This window comes from Dasypus novemcinctus, chromosome 12, assembly GCF_030445035.2.
Source record: "Dasypus novemcinctus isolate mDasNov1 chromosome 12, mDasNov1.1.hap2, whole genome shotgun sequence".
In the NCBI taxonomy this organism is placed as follows: domain Eukaryota; kingdom Metazoa; phylum Chordata; class Mammalia; order Cingulata; family Dasypodidae; genus Dasypus; species Dasypus novemcinctus.
In genome coordinates this window covers 52,104,450-52,129,667 of record NC_080684.1, presented here as the reverse complement: position 1 = coordinate 52,129,667, position 25,218 = coordinate 52,104,450, and the positions used below count along the sequence as shown (strand labels likewise).

The window sequence follows — 25,218 nt, the reverse complement described above, 5'->3', positions numbered from 1 at the left end:
TATTTTATGATCTCACTGCTTTGGAACAATAAGTATAAGCAGAATCTAGAATTTAGATTACCAGGTTATGGGATAAGGCTAGGGAATGGGAAATTAGGTCTTAAAATGTAAAGAGTTCCTATTCAGAATGATGGAAGTGTTTTGGTAATGGATGATGATGATGGTAGCATTGTGAATTAACAGCACTGAAATATATATCTGAATGTGGTTTAAAAGGAGAAATGTTCGGGGGGGAAAGGGGAGAGAAATAAATAAAATTTTTTAAAAAAGGAGAAATGTTAAGTTGCCTATATGGTAAAAGAATAGAATATTTTAAAAATTTATGGAATTAAAACTACACAAACCATGAGTTAAACCATGGACTTTAATTAATAGTACAATGATAAAAACATGCTACCATCAATTGCAATAAATGTTCCTCCTCAAGGTGCTGGTGTAGGTTGGTATATGGTGGTGTATGGGAATCCTGTATTTTATGCATAATTGCTCGGTAAACCCACAACTTCTCTAATAAAGAAAAAAAAATAATCTAATCTATCATTACTTTGGGGAAAAAAGCATAGTAAATGATTAAGGAGTGGTCATCTTTTAAAATCTCTTGCATTTAAAGATATTCATAAGTTTCATAAATTCAGCTTCATTTATATTTAGACAGGTAACACAAAATGGACATTTATACATTTTTATATCCCCTGTGACATGATATACATAAATATCCTATGTGCTTATAATGTATCTTTGCCATAAGACTCAAAAAAGTTAATAGTATTTATGTATCCAGAAATTCTCTTCTCAATTCCCTAACTATAGCACAACTAAGGGGGAAAAAAGTGGAGTACTTTTTTTTATGAGAGTCTCTATTCTATGATGTTATGTGATAAAGTCCTATATATGGATTAGCTTCATTCTTATCAAGTATGTACTAAATATGGCCAACTACTCTGCTAAGTTCTGTGTACACAATGGTGAATAAGGTACACATTATTCTTGTCTCTGGGGGCTTCCAGTCTCATGGCCAAAACAAACAGGATATCTTAAGAAATAATTACAAATTGTGAAAGTCCTACAAAAGAATGAACTCTGGTAGAAATTTATTGGATAAAGGGGGTAGGCAAGGAATGTCCCTATGAAAAGATGGCATTTAAATAGAGCCAGCCACAGGAATACAGGGTAGGTATCAGGTGGTGCTTTGGGCTGTATCATTTATTGAGCCTTGTCGTATAACAGACATGGGCTAAATTCTTTGCATATATTATACACCAATTCCTATATTATTATGCCTACATTACAGATGAGAAAACCAAGGCCTAAGTTATCTAAGTCACAAAGCTAGGAAGGGATGGGATGGAAGAAGTCAGGATCCTGGGTTTACTTTTGCATTTCATAGCTTCTGAAGCAGTAATTATACTTCTAGGGAAAAAAAATCATAAAGGGATAATCAGAAAATCAGACATTAATTTAGGTACAAGGACGATTAGCTCATTGTTTTAAAAAATTTCACCAAAGTGGAGGCTAAGGGGTTATTTCAGATTGAGTTTATAATTTAATTTTTTTTTTAAGATTTATTTATTTATTTCTCTCTCCTCCTCCCCCACCCCGGTTGTCTCCTCTCTGTCCACTTCGCTGCCTCTTCCTTGTCCATTTCTGTTGTCAGCGGCACCGGAATCTGTGTTTCCCCCTGCTGCATCATCTTGTTGTGTCAGCTCTCCACGCGTGCGGCACCGTTCCTGGGCAGGCTGCACTCTCCTCTGCGCTGGGCGGCTTTCCCTATGGGGCGCACTCCCTGCGCGTGGGCTCCTCCACACGGGGGGACACCCCCACGTGGCACGGCACTCCTTGTGCGCATCAGCATTGCGCATGGGCCAGCTCCACATGGGTCAAGGAGGCCTGGGGCTTGAACCGCCAACCCCCCATGTGGTAGACTGACTCCCCAACCACTGGACCAAGTCCCCTGCCTATAGATTAATTTAATAACACTTCCTATCTTCCATTTTTAAATCATTTATTTGTAGAATGTAACCATCAAAATTCTAGAAGAGTGGTCAGATTTTGTCAGGTTGTACTTGGAGAAAGGCAAGGAAATAGAGAGGGAAGGGAACTTATAAAGCAAAAAGACAATAAACATCCTCTCAATCAGAAACAGAGTGGACATCACCATCCTAAAATCCTCAAGATAGAAAAATGAACAAAAATATAGGGGGAAATGCAACTATGGACTAGTTGCAACCAGTGTACATACTCATGTAATATGTCATCAGTAGGCAAAAATGTGAGAAGGGGAAGAAGTGGGATATAGGGGAATCCCCTACATTTTCTATGTGACTTTTCTGTAACCTAAAGCTTCTTTGAAAATAAAGCAGAAAAAAAAAATGACACTGGGGAACATAGAGAAGAAATTATCATTATACATAAAAGATAACATGTCTTATGGTTATGAAAGAATTTTACCATAAAATTATTTTTTTATTTTTCATTTTTGTGTTTTATTTGTTTTTATTATTTTGTTTGTATTCATTAATTTTTTTGGCTTTGTTTTTTGGGAGGATTTGGACTATAGAAAACTGTGGCAGGGGAGGATCACTGTGCAGGGTGCAGGGTGTTGGTGGTGGGGGGCTGGGAGGGGAGGGGTGCACCTAGAGCATGCCTTTATGGAATATGAATACATTCAAGTGGTCATGGGGTGAGTAGAGACCTGCACAATAACTGAAAGAATATTGAATTCCCATCCTGGGAAGTCCTGCTACGTTGTCAAATAGAGAGGTAGGAATCCCTAGAGTACTTGGGCAATGCCTAGTGCAGGAGGACAGACCAATATACCAGGCCCTTGACATTGATGGTTGTACTTATGAACCTTGTTCTTGTGAAATTGAAATTTAGCCTAATATTATGTATTGCCTAAGAGTTACCTTCTGAAAACCTCCTTGTTGCTCAAATGTGGCCTCTCTCTAAGCTAAACTCAGCATCTAAACTCACTACCTTCCCCCCAGCTTGGGACTTGAGATTATACTTTCAATGACTGAGTATTAAATAAATCAGGCAGAGAGAATGAGAATTCTTAGCCAATTAGAATATCATTCTGATCTATGGACTGGTTTGGACTCATCTGGGCTACAATCCTGTAGAAACTAAGGAATGAAAGAAAATGTCAGAAAAATTACCCAAAATTTGGAAATAAGGCAAAAAAGGTGGGCAGCATGTCTTTCAATATGAAACAGGAGCAAAGACCACCCAAGGATTGTGTGAGGAATATACTTAGTTCATCTCAATGATTGCTGTTGATAAGGCCCAGATCTAGTTATGTTACTCATTAACTTGGTAACTCTCAGGTAGAGAATGGTGGTGGTGCCTGGTGGAACAGATAAACCCAGAGATTTATGGCCTATTGATCATTACCAGTTTCTATCTAACCCAGCAATCTTATTCTAACATTTCTTTGTTAAATTTCCTGGAGACATCCAAGTTTTGTAAATATTCTTTTAACATGTCATAACATCTTACTGGTTCTCTCATTTTTAAAATTTTTAAAATTAAATTAAATTAAATTTTATTTTATTTATTTTTCTCCCCTTGCCCCACCCCCCAGTTGTCTGTTCTCTGTGTCTATTTGCTGCTTGTTTTTTTCTTTGTCCACCTCTGTTGTTGTCAGCGGTACGGGAATCTGTGTTTCTTTTTGTTGTGTCATCTTGTTGTGTCAGCTCTCCGTGTGTGCGGCGCCGTTCCTGTGCAAGCTGCACTTTCTTTCACGCTGGGTGGCTCTCCTTACGGGGGCACTCCTTGCACATGGAGCTCCCCTACGCGGGGGACACCCCTGCATGGCATGGCACTCCTTGCACGCATCAGCATTGTGCACGGGCCAGCTCCACACGGGTCAAGGAGGCCCGGGGTCTGAACCGCGGACCTCCCATGTGGTAGACGGACGCCCTAACCACTGGACCAAGCCCACTTCCCTGGTTCTTTCATTAATTAATGAGTTAAGTGGAATCTTTACCAGTTTTAATTTTGAAGTTGCTTAAGAGTCATGACTGGATTTTTTGAAAATTATACTCAACATCATAAGATGGTGTCTAGGATCCAAGTCTCAAGTCCTTACACAAAGGATCCAAAACAACAAGGGAGGGAGGAAATAGGGCTCTCCTAATCAGGCTCTTTCTCAAAGATTTCCCCCTATGCCACCTTACCAGTGTCAGATGACCACCCCTAACAGCAAAGGAGGCTGGATAAAGAAGTATTTGGAGAAGGGGGATGCGATTTTATAATTGGCTTAGAGAAATATTGATTTACCTCCTGAGGTTGGAATCACTGCTACTGGTACAAAATGAGGGTTCTGTTAGCCAGAAAGAGTGGGTGAAGTTGGGGGAAATCGGTGTTAATTAGGCAACAAATACTGTTTTCCACATACATTATTCAGAATACTCTTTTCTGATTCATCTTTTCTGAGTACCTATTTAGTCATATTTTCCATCCTTTTTACCCTTTCTTTTAAGCTACAGAGCCCCTTTAAAAAAAAAAAAGAAATATTATGCAAAGTAGAAACAAACAAACAAACCCAAAAACAACTTGCTCTAGTTGGGAATTGCTAGAGGTACTTCCATGATACCTTAGAATACTGAAGAAAAGTTTGTAAGACAATTGTTCTAAGTTGGTCAATTTTTCTTCCTAACTTGTGGCATCCAAATATAAAGACATAATTTGGACTAGTTTGACCAGTACAAATTCGATCATCAATTTACTTGTTCTATCTGGTAGATGCTCTTTTAACTCTGCTCCTAGTCACATATACTGCAGATTATCACAAACTCTCTATTCCCTTGGTTAAATTTATCCACTGAAGCACACAGTGATGAAAACTCAAGGATAGGGAAGGCTATCCTCTAGTATATGCCATATGTTTGTTTTCCCAGTTGAGTTTTATACTCAGTTGTGTTTACCTAATCTGTTCATGATAGTTGTATTTGTTTCCATAAAAATGTAATGTGAATATTATATAAACCAAAGAATTGTGAGTGCAAAAACAAGAGTGTTGTTTTGTGAAAGCTAGTTGACAAAAACTAATTCAAAGTGGATCATAGGCCTAAATGAAAAAGCTAAAATTATAAAAAACTATCTACAAGAAAACATAGGAGGCAATTTCTGAGACTTTGAGTTAAGCTAAAATTTCGTAGATAGGACACAATGTGCTATGAAAGAAAAAAATCAATAAGTTGGAATTCATCAAAATTAAAATCTTTTGAACTTTGAAAGACAATGAGAAAGTAAGCCATGAACTGGGAGAAAATATTTGTAACACATTACCTGATAAAACAGTTATATCCAAAATAAAGAATACTAAAACTGAAAAATAAGACAGCTCAATGTTTTTGTTGTCTTTACTACAACAGTGAAGGGACTTCTAATGAACTATTCTTTTTTAATTTAAAAATCACTCTTAATGAAGAGTTTTAACATAGTATATGGAGAAAGCATAAAACATAATATTCCATATGCCGTAATTATATATTTATGAAATATTTTTTGTAATGGGTAGAATCTTAGGTATACAGAATCCTTTGATCTAGAGTTTGGAAATTACATAATACATAAGGGACAGAGCTACTTTTCTTTTACAGAGATATTATATAGCAAAGGGATTAATAACGGGCACTGAAGTTAAAGTGCTGAGGTCCAAACCTGGCTTTTTGATTCATCTACTATATCCTCTTGGGCCAATCACTTAAACTTCAGTAAAAACATTGGATGGTTCATCTGTAAAGTGGTGATGATAATAATGCCTACCCTATAGGGATATTGTGAGGCTTAAGTGGGCAGATAATATAAGGCATTCAAGCCAGGATCCAAGCTGAATGAAACAAAAAATATTTGTCTCTTGAAAGAGAAAACAGAAGGCATGGTCAGTTAAATCCTTTTTGCTCATTGGAACTTGTTTATAAACAAGAGAAACTAGAACCTGGAAAGCAGGAATTTTTTTTCAACCTATGTTGAATGTATTATTCAACCAGGGTTGGGGGATTGGACTAGGCAGGCAGTGATGCACCAGTGAGATGCAAGATCTGGTACAGATACAAGACCCTGGAATCAGTGAGATAGACGCAGCAATCAGTCAAGTGAGTATAAAGAGATTTAGATAAGTGAGGGATCCACAGCAAATGAAAATCAGCATGCTTTTGGTAAAAAATTAAAATAAAATAAAATTCTTGGGATTCAAGGGGACCTAAGTGATTGCCCTGCAGCAATCATCTCTCCTTGACCCGGGCTACTTGACTGCTGCCCAGGGTCAAAACCCAGCCTTGTTAAGGTTTTTACCCTCAGCAGAAAGGATTAAGAAACAGCAACTCAATACTTTGGGATGCCACACTGGCTTATTACATCCTGACTTTGTAAGGAATTTTAAGCTTGAATGTTAAAAATAAAATAGTGGAAAAAAGGAAATAACCCGTTCCCATTAGCTCAAGTTATAAGGAGTTGATTAGAAGGGCCCAAGGGATTGGAAGAAGTTGGTAGATGGGGAATATTTTGTATATTTAGTGTCTTGGTCCTGAGAACGAGGCTTCTTCCTCATTCCTTGGTCCCCACATCCCTGCTTAGTACCTCATTCATCCAATCAGCATATATTGGCTCCTAATAGGTGCTAAGTTCTATGCTAGGGACTAGAAAAAACTGAGTGAACAAGACAGATACAGTTCCTTCAGTCATAGAGTTTAGCATGAAGCAAGTTTATCCCAGTCCTAGAGTTAAGGAACCCCTGACTTTTTTGCCCCTAAGCTTCCTGCTTTAGTCATAACTCAGGCAAGTATAACTGAAAAGCATGCTGAGACCTTAGTGGCAGACACTAGTCAGGAGAAGAAGTCAGTAATAGGCTTAAGGGAACTTGTCAAACTGAAGCTTCCTGCCTTGCCCTTCCCTAAGCACACAGTCTCAATAGATTGGTAGTCAGAAGTCTAAAATAGTAAGTCCAAAGGACATAGAAAGTTTGATTTTAGCTGGCATTATTACTGGAGGAAGGTTTATCTGATAAGAAGTGGGAGTAACAGGCACCAATTAATTGTGAAACTCATCTGGGCAGCAATATTGTGGTCCCAGATCCTGGATTTATTTTGTAGCAAGACCCCTAGCTAGTAGCTGGGAATATGCGATGGGGTCCTGCTTAACAGCGGAGAATGCTGGAAGGAACTAGGGAGGAGGTTATGACACCAGTATAGTATATAGGTACTCAGGAGTGAGTAAAGATCTAATAAGGAAGCCAATGCATACTACATTGTGGAAGGCCTTAAGGGAAGGCTGAGATCCCTGGACTCCCCTCAAATCACAGTCATTAGAAGACCAAAGCTGTTATCAGACTCAACCAGCTGCTGATGTTTCCTTGAATTGTTCAGAAGTGGCTCAGGAACCAGGTGTGGCAGGGTCTGCAGGTTTAAGATAACAGGATCCGTTTCTAATAAATGTTGCTTAAATGCATAGATTTGTGAATATTGTTGCCTCTGGAATTATTCATTGCTGTGTTTCATCACCTTTCAAGGAATTCATCTACTTTGTGGAATATCTTCCTTACTCTGACAACTTTACTAGAGCATCTTTTATGATCTGTTTGCTGAAATAAGGGGCCTTAACTACAGCAGAGACTACTAATCCCTCATCCTTTCAGTAAGAGAACACCTGATTTTTGGCTGGTCACATGGTTGTCCAGCTAGAGACTTTATTACTCAGCATCCCTTACTGCTATATGTAACCTCTAGGAGATTAAGTTTTTGCGATTCTGATGTGAGTGAAAATGATGTATTTAACTTCAGCTTCGTATCCGTAAGGATAAAGTCACTTGCTCAGGACTCCCCATTTCCCTCTTTCTGCTGGCTGGAAAATTACTACAGCTCAGCATCATCTTTTACCCAAAGAATGGCAGAGACAAGAGTCTTGGTCCCAGGATGATCCCAGCAAATAGAGCCCAGTCACCACTTTGGGATTGTTAAATGAAAGAAGAACAATCACTGTTAAAGCCACTGCACTTTTGGGTAAGTTTGTTACAGCAGTGTAGCCCATACCTTAACTAACCCATTGTTGAGTAACTATTTTTTCCCCTGGCATTGTGCTATAAGCCCTTTGTACATATTCTGTCCTTTCATTCAGTTCTCTCAACCACACTGTGAAGACAGTGCTAATATCCCTAATTTATAGACTGATAAATTGAGGCTCAGAAAGATTAAGTGACTTACTCAAGATTTTACAGTAGCTAAATGGCATATGCATTCAAATTCAGGACTGTTTGACCACGAAGTCCTAGCTGTATCTGCCACATCTTGCTCCTGAGCCTTTTAGAATTTTTTTCCACCTGCTGGTTTAGCCTGTTTGAATGTCAGTTGTACATGAGGAAACATTCAACTCCCATAGCCGGCATTCCTCATCCCAAAAGCAGAACATTGGGAAATGGATGTGGCTCAAGTGACAGAGCTTCTGCCTACAATGTGGGAATACCTGGGTTCGATCCCTGGGGCCTCCTGGTGAAAAAGAAGAAGAGAAAGTATGCCCACGTGGCAAGCCAGTGCCTGCGAGAGTGCCTGCGTGGTGAGCCAGTGCCCGCATGGGTGCCCATGCGAGTGCCTGCGTGGTGAACCAGTGCCCGGCGCAAGTGAGTCACACAGCAAGATGATGATGCATCAAAAGAGAAACAAGGGAAGAATCAAAGTGAAGTGCAGCAGAAACCAGGAACTGAGGTGGCTCAAATGACAGGAAAGCTTTCCCCACTTCAGAGGTCTTCAGGATTGAATCCTGGTGAATCGTAGAGGAGAAACAATGAGAAGAGAAGACAACACAGACAGCAAAAACATCAGGGTGGGAGGAGGGAAAGGAGGGAGATAAATAAATAAATAAATCTTAAAAAAAAAGAAGTGGAGTATTTATAGACATTAACAGTAACAAAACCATTGTGGGATGGGTCATTTCCAGTTATTTTGTTTGCTGCTTTGATTCTGTATGCATTTTTTGGTAATATTCTTAATGAGGCTATTTCTCTGTGTACCCAAGGAGACATTTTCCATAATAAACCCCCTACTCTGATGTATAATTGAGGGAAAGCCCTGAGGCTGTTAGAAGAATTAACCTTTCAACTAGGTAAGATTCTCATTGCTTATATATCTTTTAACATTATGGGATATTGTCATCAGAATACGTATATTTATATTCTCCACCTACAGGCACACCAGAGTGGTGGGCATATTGCCTTATTTATTTGGCGATGTCTTAGAAGCAGAAAGGGTATAAGTTAGGTAGAATTGAAATCTGGCAAAACCTTACCTTTCCTTATGATCTAGAAAGGAAGTGATAAGATTAAAAACACACCCATATCTTGAGGAAATAGTTGTGACTGTGTGGTACTGGAAGAGAGGATGTGGTCCAAGTTGCATAAATATCAAATATTTGTTGAATCCACTAATTTCAGGCACTATAATGGGCAACAGGGTACAAAGATAAATAAGACACAGAATTTTTATTTTTGTTTTTTAGTTTGTTTTGAGTTATAGGTTTTATTTCTTGTGTTTTTGTATTGCAGCCCATAGAAAATACAATTTAAAATTTGTTTACTTATTTTAAAGAATTTAGAGAGGTAATAGTGTTCTGAACTGGAACAATCTCATCCCTCTTGATATCACTATCTAAAACTACAGTTTCTGCTTGATTTTTTTCAGAATAAGGAGGGATGTAGGATCTAGGGAAAGGAGTAGACAGAATGTGGGGTGTGTTTGGGCAGGAGGCAGGGGTTTGCTTCAGAATCTAGAGCAAAATAAGTTCTGAGTCTGAAAATCTGGGTTTGGACTTGGCCCTGCTCTATAACTTTAGGCAAGCTAATTCAACATTCAACGCATATGTATCATTAACCTACTGTGTACCAAGCACTCATATAGGTGAGTAACATAGACAAAGTTCCTGTCCTCATGCCTGTTAGTGGTATAAATAGAAACAAGGACCTTTCTCAGGAGGTGTCATTTAAGCTGAGACTGAAATGAAACAAAGTTATTATCTCCTCTAAGTTTTAGTTTTCTCATTTATAAAATGGGCGTTAATAGAGGCTACCTTGCTGGAAAATAACCTTGACCAAAAGGGGGAAAAGATAAAGACAAATGAGATTATATGACTAAGACACTTCAAAGTGAGTCAGAAGGTCATTCCAGAGGTTATCCTTATGCACATCTCAGCAGGATCTCATTGACTGCCAAAGTAGATACTACCCCAAACAGCAGGGAGACATCCAGACACTATAGTCAGGGCAAATAGTTCAGAAGTTTTGTGCCTTGTCAGTGGGTGCTATTTTGGAATTTATGCTCCCCAGAGTGACAGAGTTGGACTCAGTTGTGGTTTCCCTACACACTGTCCTTCTATTTGAACCTATAATTAGTGCTAGAGTTGGTAGGTGTACGTGCAAGAGACTTAAATCTTTGGGTTGTCCATGTGCCAACTGGGCCCTGAATCTCAATGGAGTTGCAACACCTACCCTCCAGTTCATTGGTCTCATCCAGGACAACTAACATGGAGGTGATGATGGACAATGCCCATCTCAAGGAACTGAGAGAGTCTTCAACGGCAAGCAAGAGAGTCCCATCCATCGACCCTATGGAATCACAGTCCCCTCTCAATTATAGGTGCATTGGACACCACCGTCCCACTTTGCTCAGGATTGGGGAAAGAACTATGGACTAAAGTAGACCTAACTGGTATTCTACTATAGACTTATTGTGATTCTAGCAATGGAAGAAATTTTGTCATTGATATGGAGGTTCTGAGGGCAGGGAAAGGGAAAGGGGCATTTTCAGGACTTGGGAATTGTCCTGAGTGACAGTGCAATGACAGGTACAGGCCATTATAAATCTTGCCATAAACTACAGAATTGAATGGGAGAGAGTGTAAACTACAATGTAAACTTTAATCCACACTTAGTGGCAATGCTCCAAAATATGTTCATCAATTGCAATGAATGTACCTCACTAATGAAGGGTGTTGTTAATGTGGGAAAAAGAGGGAGGTGTGGGCTGAGCATATGGAAATTCTCTATATTTTTTATGTGACATTTGTATAATCTAAATATCTTTTTAAAAATTAAAAAAAGAAGTTTCAGTAAATAAATAAATAAAAATGAGTTAGTATATGGGCTTAGTAAACTGTAATCAGTAATCAAATGTAAGATATTTTTAGTTTTACTTTTTCTCTTTGGAAATGCTATTCTAGGCATTTTGGGAGGTTTGGAAGGGAGAGAGAAAGGAACAGATTATAGAAAAGGGTTCTTAAAAAAGCATCTAAAAAGACAACCTACTTCAAAGTTTAGTATAGCATGTCTGTGATATTACTCATCCTTTTTTTTCTTATAACCCAGCCTTCAAAACACAATTCTGTAATAATTCTTCTTATGAAGTTAACAGGTTTTCCCACATTTAAAAATAAATGTTATTGAAGTCTAATTTACGTACAATTAAATGTACCTTTTGTATGTGTACCATATTCGATGAGATTTGACAAATGAACACACCGATATAACCAGTTCCACAAACAAAATATAGACCATTTCTATTAATCTTTATGTCATTTCTCATTCTATTCCCTCTACCCCTGGCACCAGGCAACTACTAATCTGCTTTTTGTCACTATAGATTACCTTTATCTGTTCTAGAGGTTTATGTAAATGGAAGCATACACTGTGTAATGTTTTGAGTCTGGCTTCTCTCACTCAGCATAATGTTTGTAAGGTCCATCCATGTTGTTGGGTACATCCGTAGTTCATTTCTTTTTATTGCTGACTAGCATTCCAATGCATGGGCCTAGAAAAATTTGTTTATCTAGTCACTTGTTGATGGACATTTGGGCTATTTTTAGTTGTAGGCTTTTATGAATAAAACTGCTATGAACATTCACATACAAGTCTTTGTGTGCACGTTTCCCTTTCTTTTGGGTAAGTACCTCAAAGTGGGATTGCTGGGTTGTATGACTAATATGTATTTAACTTTATAAGAAACTAGAAACTGCTGAATAATTTTTAAAGTGGTTGCACCATTTTAAATCCCCATAAGCAATATATGAAAGTTCCAGTTGCTCCATGTCTTTATCAACACTTTGTATTATCAGTCTTTCTAGTTTTTGCCGTTCTAGTAGGCATGAAGTGGCATCTCATTGTGGTTTTAATTTACATTTCCCTATGACTAATGATTATGAATGCCCTTTCATGTGCCTATTGGCCATTAATATATCTTTTTTTATTAATTTTTTAAAATATCCTTTCCATTTTTCAAATTTTGGGTTGTTTTCCTTCTTATTTTTTGGTTGTAAGAGTTCTTTATACATTTTTGACACATATCTTTTGTCTGATATATATATATATCAAATACTTTCTACTAATCTGTGGCTTGTCCTTTTAATTTTTAAAAAACTCTCTTGAGCTGAAGTTTTTTAATGTTAATGAAATCCAACTTATCAGTTTTTTCTCTGATGATTAGTGGGTTTATGAAGTGGTTACCTACCCAAGTTTTCATATGTTTTCTTCCAGAATTTTAATATTTTTACTTTTATATTCAAGTTGATGATCTATTTCAAGTTAATTTTGTGTATATTCTTAGAGCTAAATTCATTTAACTCTATATTCATTACCCCTATATGAATAACTGTTTCAGCACAAGCTCTATTTTTCTGCATTGAATTACTTTGGTCCTTTGTCAAAACTCAAATAACTATAAATATAAATGTATGGGTCCAGACATAGAAAAATCTTTTCTCTCATTGTTTTATGTCTATCCTTATGGCAATATCATAGTCTTGATCATTGCAAGTTTATATTATGTTTTTAAATTGTAGTATAAGTCCTGCAACATTTTTCTTCATTTTCAAAATTGTTTTGGCTCTTCTAGGTCCTTTGTGTTTCTATATAACAGAATTCATGTCTTAGCTTCTATTGAAAGCCTGTAGGGATTTAGAAAGGGATTATGTTGAATCCATATATCAGTTTTGGAAGAAGAAACTTCCTAATGACATTGAATCTTCTGCTCCATTTTATCTCTACATTATTGAGATCTACTTTAATTTCTCTTGACAATGTTTTTAGCTTTCAGTGTACAGGTCTTATACACATTTTGTTAAGTTTATTCTGAAATTTTTTTTTATTCTACTTTAAATGTTAATTTTAAATTTCCTTTTCTAATAGTTTTAACCAATACCTATAAATACAATTAATTTTTATATATTGACCTAGTATCCTGTGGTCTTATAAACTCACACTGTTTTTTTCTTTCTTTAAATTCATGTTAATTTTAATAGTTTTTTTGTAGATTATGTTGGATTTGCTGAAAATGCAATTATGTTCTTTGAGAGAAAAATGACTTTTTTCTTTTAAATCTCTTCACCATTTTGTTTCTCTTTCTTGCCTGATTTTGAACTACATAAGTAGTGAAAATGGACATCCTTGCTTTATTCTGATTTAGAGGGGAAAATTGTACAGTGTTTAACCATTAAGTATGATGTTAGCTTTAGGTTTTTTATAGATATGATTTTTAAAAAATCATAATAGCTGTTGAATTTTGTCAAATGCTTATTCTATATCCATTGTGATGATCATATGCTTTCCCTACTTTAATTTGGCTAATTACACAGATTACTAAAGTAATCTGCCATTCTTGGAATGAACCCCACTTTTCATGATGGTGAATTACCTTTTTATATGTTGCTAGATTCAATTTCATAATATTTTGTCTCAAAATTTTTTCATATAATAAACTTTATTTTTAGATAAGTTGCATATTACATAAAGGTTACATTAAAAATATAGGGGATTCCCACATACTTCACTCCCTCCCCCTCACCCATTTCACCCCATTAATAATATCTTACATTATTGTGGTACATTTGTTACAATTGATGAACAAATATTGAAGCATTGCAACTAGCCAAGGTCTATAGTTTACATTATAGTTTACATTCAGCATTGTACACTTTTACAGGATTTGACAAAATGTATAATGGCCTGTAGCAGTCATTGCAATATCATGCAGAAGAATTCCAGTGCCTTAAAATGCTCTCTATATTCCACTTATTCTTCTCTCACCCTCCTCTCAGAGCCTCTGGCAACCACTGTCTTTGTCACTGTTGCAAGTTCTTCTGTTACTACAATAATAATATCTACTTTGGTTCATGGTTATACTTCCCCTTTATGTTGTTTATTCCCCTTTATGTTTGTTTATGTGAGGACTTTGGGATATTGATGGCTGGTCTGCTTCAGATTGAGAGGGAGCATAGACCTTATGGAGCAGATGGAAGGAACTGTTTTGCTTGCAGTTGTGGATTCTCTAGATGGGGGTTGTCCATTGTCATCATCTTGTTAGTTTTCTTGGGTGGGTCCAATGAACTGGAGCATAGGTGCTGGCTGCAACTCCGCTGAGATTCAGGGCTCAACCAGTGTATGGACAGACCAAAGATTTAAGTCTGCGACACATATTTAATGGGTATAGTGCCAATTATAGGTTCAAATAAAAGGTAGAAGAATCATGTGTGGGTAAATTATAAATGAGTCTAACTCTGTTACATTAGGGAAACAGATCATCATATATTACAAGGTAAGGCCCACCAATGGGGTGCTGATTTCCTGGGGTTATGTGCCTTGCCTGCAGTGTCAGGTATCTCTAGAGCCTTCGGGAGCATTCCTGTTTGGGCTTTGTTTACTGTGGCAGTTAGTGAGATCTGCCTGTGATGCACATAAATATAACCTCTGAAATGACCTCCTGCCTCACTTTGAAATCTCTCAGCCATAAAAATTCTTTTGTATTTAATGTTTCTCCTTTTAGTCAAGGTCCTCTTCCAAATGTGTTGCTGGTTGGTGCTTGTCTCAAATTTTTATGCCTACAACCATGAAGGATATTTGTTTGTAATTTTTCTTTCTTCTAATTTCTGTCTGATTTGGGTATCAGAATAATGTTGTCCTCATACAAAGAATTGATTGTGAAGGGTCCCCTTCTAGTTTACTTTCTGTAAGTGTTTGTATAGGATTGCCAATATTTCTTCCTTAATTGCTCAACAGAATTCTCCTTAATTGCTCAACAGAATTCACCAGTGAAGATTCCCCCCTCTTAATCCCTGCTTTTGTCCTACTAGCCAGCTAATCATTTTTAACTATTCTGAGTTGAATTCCTTTGATATTAGCTGCCTAACCAAAGATTATTTGATGACAAATGGATAATGTTTAAGCTTACATTAAAAAATAGTTTCTACTTAATATGAAAAATGAAGGTTTAGCTCACTTAGATTATCCCCACTTTTTCCTGTCTTCTCCATAGGTTTGATATTTACATTGCTTTTAGTTCTTCCATTGTACATCTTTATAGCTTTAATGTATTTCTTGTTCCACCAACTTTGAACAATCTCTCTCAAAACTTCACTTTGTTTTTATACCCCCCTTGTGGCTTTTTGTGTGCTGTCTGCTCTCTGTGACCATTTGCTGTGCATTCTTCTGTGTCTGTATTTATTTTTTTATTTCCCCTCCCTCCTTGCGGCTTGCTTGCTGTTTGCTCTCTTTGTCCATTCGCTGTGCACTCTTCTGTGTGTTTTTTTACTTGTCTCCCTTTTTTGTTGCATCACCTTGCTGAGTCAGTTCTCCACAGCAACTGCAGGCCGGGTGGCACTCCGCTGCATGTAGGCGAGCCTGCCTTCACAAGGAGGCCCCAGGACATGAACCCAGGGCCTCCCATATGGTAGACAGGAGCCCGACTGATTGAGCCACAGCCGCTTCCCTCAACGCTTAATTTTATTTTGGATGATTGTATGAATGTACCTAATTTTTCTTTCACTTTTCATATCCCTTTCATGTCATTTCTCTTATCAGCTAAACTTTAAATTTTCACTGTTAAGGATGTTGATATATGCATTTCCCCCTGCAAATATGACAGAGTCTTCTGTCTTTTGTCATAAATACCAAATATTTTAAATTTTAACTATGATGGGATTGAGGAATTTTAAATATTTGAGCTTTTATTTTTTAAATAACATTTTATAGTTAACATACATTACTTCTATAAACAAAAACAAGCAATAAATTTTATTTTAAAAATATTTTTACATAGGAAATACTAATTCTCCTTCTAGGTATATATTGTAAGAAAATAATTCAAACGTAGATTTATATGCAGAAGTGTTATTTCCAATTTTTATGTTATTAAAGAACATTTTATCAACATTTAAAGAACAAATTAATTAAAGAAAATTTGATTAAATGTTTATAACATAAAAAATTAGAAATAATAAAGTCAACAGTAGGGACAGTGCTTAAACAAATTCTGGAAATTCTAAAGTACATTTTCCTCATCTGCAAAATGAGGATAACAATTGAATCAATTAATTGTGAAGATTACATAAAGCAATGATGTAAAGTACATAAAATACACTTAAGGTTAACTATTATTTTGATGATAATCATCATTAGATACTCATAGTATATGTATATTGTGCATGAGTTAAATGTGTATAATAATTTTTTATGGGATAATGCCGATAAGATATGTTAAATGAAAAACACCATAGACAAAGTGACCTTCACTATCCAAATGTGTATAAACCCTGAAAAGAAATATACCAAGAAGTTAACTGTGATTACATCTGGGTTAAATAATTCAAGATGATTTTTTTTTTATTCTTTTAAGTAGTTTCCTTAAAACAACAGGAAACAATATATCCTTTTAAATTAAACTGAATGAAATATGTGAGGGTTAATTTATTTTAAAAGGTATTTGGCAGTAAAGGATTTTTTAAAAAGTCATGGTTCTTTTTGTAGGACATGTGTTTGGAATTTCTGATTCTTATAAATTGTTTGATTAAAGAAAAATGTTTCATATTTGGAAGTTAGCAACAGATAATCAACTTTACCTGAAATTTTAATGCTTATTAGGATGATTAATGAATTGATAATAGCATACCTCTCTCCTCTTTTCCCAGTGATCGAGCAGAGAAGATGCTAAAACAGTACAGAGCTTTTAATTTGCTGATATTATCAAATGGAAACAGATTAAATTATGGCTAATTGTTAAAGTTTTTATCTTGTGATTGCTTCTTAGATATTCAACAGGAAGGTAAGTTGTTGAACTATACAGATTTGTCATCAAACTCTTCCTTCAAATAGCTTACAATTAAGATCAGAAAATGAGACAACTACATCTGGGCTATAGCTACAATTCTATCATAAACTTTTTGAACTTGTGCAAAGCATTTAATCTCTCAGGGTCTCAGTTACCCAATATATAAAAGGAATGGATTAAAGATGATATACAAGGTCATTTCTAAGTTAAAAATTTTCATGATTCTAAGAAGGTATTGTGGACACCATTATTGGGTATGCAGCATCCATTTCCCCCACTGTTCCTTCCTAACAGAACCCTCAGTTTTGTACAGGCATTGCCCACTCCCATGCAATCATGAATAATAAGTAAAATACTGCCCTCCCATGGGACCTGATTGATGTAAGTATCAACCATTCTCCTTGCCAGTGATTTGTTCAAACATAATCATGTTATGCAATCCTGGGAATGATAGGTGAGAATACATAGGTTTATTTATATCTTATTGAAGGTGGGAGATACTTCTGGGAAAAGTTTCCTTTCTCCAAAGACAGAAACACGAGAGGAGACAATCTCTCAGCTTCTTCTATCCCTTGTCATATTGATGGCCATCTTGCTCATTCGGAGGATAAAGTTAGTGTTGAAGATTGCAGAGCCAAGAATTGCAAGGACTAGGGTTCTTGTTGACATTAACGAACTGATGAATTCATTATCCATGCAGCCCACCAAAAGATTTGCTTTTAAAGTATATAATTGTTTAATCTGGATTGAATCAGGGTATCTATATTTGTGGCTGGAATCACAATTTTTCTATTTATATAATAGTTATTATGTGGCCTTAATAAATTTAAAATGTGGTACAAGAAAACAATACTGGAGATGTCATAGCATCAGACAGTACTGATTATTATAATTGTCAAGTATGTGTCAAGTATTGAATGGGATTGAGGTAGGGTGCTAGTGAAGGAAAAGAATGTTCTGGGTCATAAAAGTTGAGTAGGATTTAGTTGTGTGTACAGTTGGGGGAAAGTTGTGAACACCGTTTATTTTTATATTTTCAGCATTTATTTATTCTTCTTTGGTAGAAGCATCTTTTATTTTCCTTTGAGGAACCACTTCCCCCTATTCTCAGTATAGGTGGTTTATGAGGAGGTGACCCATCTTCAGCACCAGGGAATGACAAATATCCTAGATTTAGCCACTCAGTGCATACCATACCCCTGGCCACAGTGTTAATTCCATAATGGCTATAGTGATGAGGTTAATGGTTCCATGATGCTATAATGGAACCTAAACCTATGGGGTTTTATAGGGACAATTGAAAAAGAGAAATGTCAGTTTGGAGCTGTTGGTGACCGTCTTGCTATCATAGGGAAAAGTCTGCCTGAGAACAAAGTCACTAAAGAAAGAAAGCAGAGCTGAGTTAAAGAGATAGAGAGATTGTGTCCCAACAGTTTTGAAGCCCCTAATCTAGTTATGTCTAAAGCCAACTACACTCTTTAATTATGTGACAGTAAATTTATTTTTTTCCTTAAGCTAGTTGGTCTTAGTTTTCTTCACAGGTTAAGAGTAGCTATTCAGGTGAGAAAATCATGAAGGTAGAAATATGGATTAATAATTTTTCAATCTGAAAATTTCCCTGAGACAATTTGAAGCTCTCATCTAAATCTCATACTTGATTTCCCAAATATAAGAAATCAAAAGGGGCAGCAGAAAACATGTAATATTGTTTCCTAATAGTATTTTCTGGTAGATGTTTACTCACTTCTCAAAATGAAAGGTTTTGGTGGGATTGGGTGACCATGACTTTCTAACAGGGAAATAAACTCACCTAAATGCTTTAAAATTCCTATTCTCATCACAGTATGTCAGTTTTTGTTACACACACCCACATACACATTACAGAAGCAAACTAAAATATATCACATAGTTTTCATAGTAAGGTCAAATCCATGTCCTTTTACTTGTCAATCCTTTTCTACATACATCATTACTTCTAAGGCGGAAAAATGCCTCATTCCCAACATCTGTGTATTTACCATATAATCCTCCTACTGGATTTACTTTGTATTTAGTTCCCAAGATAGGCTCTAATGGTCTTTAACTGAAGCTTAAAAAATAAATAGACTTTAGATGCCCAGGTTTTATTTTGAATTATAGGGAGATGCCTCCTGACTATGTTTTTTTAAAAAAGCATAAAAACGTTAAAAAAAATCAAGAACCATCTCGTCTCTCAATATCCTCTTTAAAAAAGATGTTCCATACTCTGACTATAATCAGCTTGCAAAATATTGAAGTGGTTTCTATATCGTTACGTGCAAAGTACTACCTTTTTAGGGTAGTCAGTTACTATACTTTGTCTCTCCACAAATCCCAGGATAATCCCTTCTGAAGGTCTGGATGACTTTATAGAATTATGATGACATTGAGAGTGTTTTCAGGGCTTTGAGCCAGAGAAAGCATTTTTCCAATATTATAATTTATCTATGATCTTTTTACTGTCATGTCCTCTAAAATACTCAGGAAGACAGTCAACATGGGTTGTTCTGAAGCACTTTCTGTTTTGTTCTGGGAAGACAGCTTTTCAAATCTGAGAGGTAGATAAAGCTGCACTCTCAGTCTCCACTCTGTACCATTTGCAATGAGAGACAGCAAAGAGAGGCGGCTTTAGACACATATAGCTTAGCTGGTTCTTTGTCACTCTTACAGTAACATTTACCCATTTCTCAATAATTGGGGTTCCCACATCCAATTTTGATAGAGCTGGCTCTCAGCTCTGAGTTTGGCCCCAGATTTGCTCCATGACTGCGTGGCTTTTCATGTCCTAGATAACTCCAGATAACTCAGAGAGTCGCTCTCTGTAGGCAAGCCCACATTGAACCATCTCTAACCCTTAAGAACTTGACAAGGAAGCACTTTATTCCAGCACTAACACACTAGAGCTTGGCACTAAAGAAATAGGATTTTTATGTGTGAGAGATGGGAAGTATCATTTTTAAGCCCTGGACGCTGCTTAAGTCTGTATGGAACACAATGAATTACAAGCAGTCTGGACACCAGGGAAACAGAAGGCAAGAGGAGGGAGGAAAGACACAGAAAAGAGGTAGGAAAGATGTAGAAGGGCTTTAAATTCATAGTTTTGCCCTACAGTGACTCCATTTCAGAGTTAAACTCCATAGCGAAAGGATAGAGAAAACCTCTCTGAGTATATTTCTCTCCTCGTTTTGATGCCTGTTTTGACTTATTTTTTTTCCTTGTGGTAACATTCCAGTTTCCCAGTTTCCTATATGTACAGAGTAGTTTCATGCTGAGAGTTATTACAAAGTATATCAGTGAATAAAAAGTAAACCAACATGTTTGCAGTTTAGGTCAATGAATTTACATTGCTCTAATAAAGAAACCCAGTAATTTTCTCATTAATTTAAAAGGAACTTATGCCTATAAAACATTCTAAGAAACAGTCTTCCTTGTAATGACAGATAAGGATTTCTCTGACTTTTTGGCACTATCAGACCTGTATTAGCAAGGCATAAAGTAAATATAGTAGTCTGATTGGCTGGTATTATTTGGAAAAAGTAATTGGCCAAAAAGAGGCAATGTGCAGACAGACTGATTTAATAATTTGTGTATCAGTTTTGTCCTTAAGTTGGTTGTTATTAAGATATAAATTTGCTTACAAAGCATATTCTGAATAGTGCATAAACTCTAGTACAATTAGATAAAATAGCACCAGACTCATACTGTTTCTCTTCACACACTAAAATTTCCGTGATTTAAAATGGAGCAAGAACTCAAGATTCTATATACATGTGAGACTGCCTCACTGTGCCACACAACTTTGAGTCACTTGCAATAAAAGGCTTTCTTTAATATTTGGACATAGATCTCTTGCCAAACAGGTCAGCAGAAGGCAGAAAATGCAAGCTTCAGCAGTTCTGCCTACATGTTTAGGCATGCCAAGCCCTCCTCAGCTATTTAACACCCATGCTCTGCTGTAGTTTCAAAGACCAGGGTGCAGGTTCTGCACAAAAAAAGCCCACTTGAGAATGTATTGCTCAAATCTACTAAAATAAATCCCAGGAATCATTTTAGCAGTTTATATCATCTAGCCTAAAATGCTTTTGAAGCCCAGGAAATGGGCCATGCCTAAAAGATCCAGGATAGGTTTTTAAGGATATTGTGGTATTTCTAAAAATATTTCTAAATAGTCAAGAGCACTAGATGGTAACTGATTCATTAATCAATGCAGATATCTTTCTGAATATTTTTTTCTTAAGATCCTTTGTGTCAAATTAGTGAGATCCCTCCCTGCATTTATTTATATTTGGTGGAGATAGAAAACACAAAATGTAATAAATATCTATATTAAATACTTACCACCCAAAATGAACAAATATTAACTTTTATTCCCTTCAGGTATTTTTTTAAGTGAAGTATTAATTCTCTCTGTTTTCTTCCCCAAACCCATTCTCTTCTCTTTCCAAAGCTCAGCATCATCTGGTGTGTGTATACCAACTGTTTTTATACTTGTATTCTATTTATTTTATATTCTTTAATATAATTTAAAAATATTCCACATAAATGTCTTACCCAATTGTTGTTTATTTAAAATTCATATCATGTTTTCTAATCATTATTGCTAGAATTTAAGTATGGCATTTAATTATTGCTAATATTTAAGTATAATAATCTTCTAAATTCTCTTAATTTTCAAGAAAAATGAAGGTTTTTTTGAATTTTCTAGGGAAGGCAGTCAAATTGCTTGCAAATGAAAATTTTGTCTTTTCAGTCCCAGTCCTGACACCTCCTTTCTTTTTTGTGTTAATCCTTTGTTTAAGAACTTCGGTTCAGTGTTAAGTAGTAGGATGATTGCAAGCAGCCTTATCTTATTTATTTAAATGGGAAGACTTCTAAAATTTCACTGTTTTTGAGTAATATTTGCTGTAGGTTTTTTGTAGATCCATTTGTTTATATAGAAGAAGTTGCTTTTATACAAAGTTTTTTTGAGAATTTTGTTCTATTCCTGCTTTCTTGAAAGGATTATATGGTATTTCTCTGTCAATCTCTTAATGTGGTGACCTAAATTGATAGATTTTTCTGATGTAAATTATCCTTGCCTTCCTAGTATTGATCCATTAGGTTACTATATATGTATGTGCGTGTGTATACACACATACACATGTATGTATTCAACATGGCAATTTTTAGATTGTCAAATTCATTCATTTATTCATTTATTTGACAAATATTCATTGAATACTTACTATGTACCAAGAACTTAAGCAACAGAATTACAGCAATGAGAAAAAAAAATCCCTGCTCTCATAGATTACTTTGAAGGAAGCAGTCAAGAAGTAAGAGTAATAAGTAAAATATATAGTGCGTTAGATAGTGATCACTGCTAAAGGAAAAAACAAAGAGAGAAAAGTGATATAATTTTGTGGGAAGGGGTTAGAATTTAAATTGGATAGCCAGGGAAGTCCTCACAAAAATGGGAATTTGAGGAAAGGCCTGTAGAAAGTGGGAGGATCTAGCTCTGCAGCTATCTAGGTGAAGACTATCCAAGCAGAGGAAACAGAAGGTAAACAACCCTGAGGTAGGGACATTTCTGACATGTTTGAAGAATGATTTGGTAATTTTTTTTCTAGAAAATTGTCCATTTCCTTGATTTTTTAAGCTTATCAGCATAAAACTGCTCATGATGCTTAATTATTTAAAAAGTAAACTATTATATTTATGATCTCTAATATTGTTTTTTTGGTCACTTTTAATTTTGATGAATTTTTCTAGAAGTTTGCTTATTTTGTTATTTTTCTCAGTATTATTAGTGCTGAAAATTCTCTGTATATTGGAGATGACACCTTATACATGGCATCTCAAATGTGCAAAAACCTCACTTCATGCTCTTTCTCTATCCCAAGTGATACCCCCCATCAGACCTCACAGAAGGTACTAGTAAACTTCTGTATATCTTCCATTTCAAACAGGAGCTGATGAAAATTTTGGAGGTGCTGACTCGGAGAGTAGAGGTCCACTCTGCCTAAACCTACCATAGTGCCATTTTGATTTTATTGTAACTGAGTGTTGTTGGCATGAGGGCATTCTGCAAGGTGCCCTCCTTAGTAAATCCAAAAGGGCACAAGACGTTTTCTTTTTTCTATTGCTCTCAATCCCCCCCCTTACCACCTGCCAAGCCCAAAAACAAGAGTTGCAGTCAAAATTTAAATGATCCAATAATCCTCATTACAAAGGAGAATAGAGACTGGGGCCTAGTCAGCCCAGGAGAAAGCTGAGCTCCACTGGAGCAACCTCTTTGCTTCTGTCAAGCCAAGGCAGCCTAACCTACAGGCACTTCAGAAGTAGAAGTAGTAAGGACTAAAGCCAGTGGGCAAGACAAGTGGGATGTGACATTTCAACCAGAGGACTTCATACATAACAGAGCCTGCATGCCCAATGCTATTAGGAAGCATAAGATTCCCTTGCATCCAGACCCCTTCAGAAAGGAGAGAGAGAGAGACAGAGAGAGAGACAGAGAGACAGAGAGAGACAGAGACAGAGAGAGAGAGAGAGAGAGAGAGATGGAGAGACCCCTAATGCCCTAAAGTATCCATTGTATGTAATGAATTGACTTCTCTCCTTTGCATCTAGAAGGTACCAGTTATATAGCATCCTTAGAGAAATGAGAAGATAGCCATTCAGTTAATTTTCAGTAGAATTTAATTTCCTGTGGAACCCCCATTGAGAAAGGCTGCTGGAAAACATCATCAAAGGAAGATTTTTTGCACCTGTTATGTCAGGTTTCACTGGTGTTTTGAAATGTGTTAAACTGTTGTTTCTTAGCACTGATACTTTGCCTAATAGGATCAGAATAGCCTTTAAAGCACTAACTTTTTGCCTAACAGGCATGGGTTCAAATTCTGGCTCGACCACCTCCAAGATGACTGACTTAGGGTAAGTTCCAAATCCTTCACTTGTGACATGTGAATAATGATAGTGCCTGCCTTCCAGGGAAGCTGCCAGGATTTCATGAGACAGTACATACAAAACTGTCCTCAGCACACAGTGAACTCAGCAAATGTTATTAGTAACCACTGGATGTGGCAATTCTGAGTGCCCCACTGCAAAGCTTTCCTCTTGGGGAGACTTGAGAACAATGCAGAACCATTAACCCTGTCTCCCACTGAGCCATCTGGCATTGATTTTTCAGTTGCACATCCCGGGGACTCACTAGAGCCATAAAATAAAGGAAGCAATAATTCTCCTCTGACCACTCATCTGCTGAAATGAAGGGACCTGGAATTTTATACCCTCTAGAATAACACAGAGAAAGCCTTGTAAGAGAGTACACTGTAGCTGGTTTAAAGACTGTTAGCTAAGGGGAAAGAGGTATTTCGTATGCCAGAGGTCTTTACATTACCCATTAGCATTTTGGTCTTTCTGAGTTCTTGTCATAACCTGTGATTATGTTTTATGAAAGAATTAACCCCAAGTAGCTTTTGCAGCAATAAAATAATATGCCGTTGAAGCCTGGTTCATTTTCTGCATGTATTTTACTGCTACATAAGACATGGGAAGTGAGAAAATGAGAGAGAAAAAACATGAGGCAGAGAAGCAGAGAGAAGATAAGCAAAGAGAAGAGGGAGAAGACATACATATTGATCTTGTTCTTTTTCACTTCAACTAAATATAAATTTCTAAGTGTCTTTTTCAGACAACAAAACAAGGCCAAGTGTTAATCTTTTTTTTAAAATGTAAGAATATTACTATTTTCTAGTTGTAAAGTAACACATACTCATTGTAGAAAATATGAGAAGCATACTAAAGAAAAATTTAAATCCCCCATAATACTGTTAACATTTTTAACCAGATATAAACATTTGTAATACTTTGAGGCATTTCTTTCCAATATGTTTTCTCTGTATGTATTTGGAGGTCAGGTTGAATATACAGTTTTATATCTTGCTATTTTTGAGTTATTATTCAGTATGTGTCTCCATATCATTGAAGATTCTTGTAAAGATAAAATTTAACTCCGAATGGATCAGAGATCTAAATGTTAACAAATGAACCCATACAATGCTAGAGGAAAACATAAATGAATTTCTCTACAGCCTGGATGGAAGGAATACTTTTTATTAAACAAATCAATTTTATTGAT

At 36.3% G+C, this 25,218-nt stretch overlaps 1 long non-coding RNA gene across 1 annotated transcript in view; it reads left to right on the top strand.

Annotated features, from left to right (window-relative positions):
- LOC131280617 (uncharacterized) overlaps window positions 1–25,218 on the top strand; it is a 198,907-nt gene that overhangs the window by 109,753 nt on the left and 63,936 nt on the right. Inside the window, exon 2 of the long non-coding RNA XR_009188281.2 lies at window positions 23,963–24,011. This is a non-coding gene — a long non-coding RNA (uncharacterized lncRNA). The remainder of the gene's footprint in view (window positions 1–23,962; window positions 24,012–25,218) is intronic.